Below are 385 nucleotides of genomic sequence, written 5' to 3' on the forward strand. Positions count from 1 at the left end.
GAGTGATCTCCACACAGCAGTAGATACAACTGAGAGACTGCACCAGGAGGAAACCATTGAAGTGAAACAACCAAGTCTGACTGATCTCCAAGGTAAATTTCAGATGATGCGCTCAGAGGTGAAGAGAAGAAGAAAAAACCTACGAGCAATGGAAGCTCCACATACACAAAGCAAGAGCTCAACTGAAGACATAAATGCCACAGAGTCAGATCTGGCCTCTAATCAATAAACTTCAGAAAGGTAAGGAAGAAATAATGAACATGTGAAATTCCAAACCTCGTCTCACCTTCCACTGACATGAGAAGACGAGTCGACACGTGTGAATCAGTGACCACAGAAATCATCAGCGTTGCCTCCAGCAGAGCGATAGACTATGAAGGTGAGT

The 385-nt window shown here is 44.2% G+C and overlaps 1 protein-coding gene across 1 annotated transcript in view; it reads right to left on the bottom strand.

The window, feature by feature from the left end:
- cap1 (CAP, adenylate cyclase-associated protein 1 (yeast)) overlaps positions 1-385 on the bottom strand; it is a 14179-nt gene that overhangs the window by 5160 nt on the left and 8634 nt on the right. The window lies entirely within an intron of this gene.

Source organism: Seriola lalandi, unplaced genomic scaffold (assembly GCF_002814215.2).
Source record: "Seriola lalandi dorsalis isolate HSWRI2012SDOR001 ecotype SW California unplaced genomic scaffold, Sedor1 jcf7180002054887, whole genome shotgun sequence".
In the NCBI taxonomy this organism is placed as follows: domain Eukaryota; kingdom Metazoa; phylum Chordata; class Actinopteri; order Carangiformes; family Carangidae; genus Seriola; species Seriola lalandi.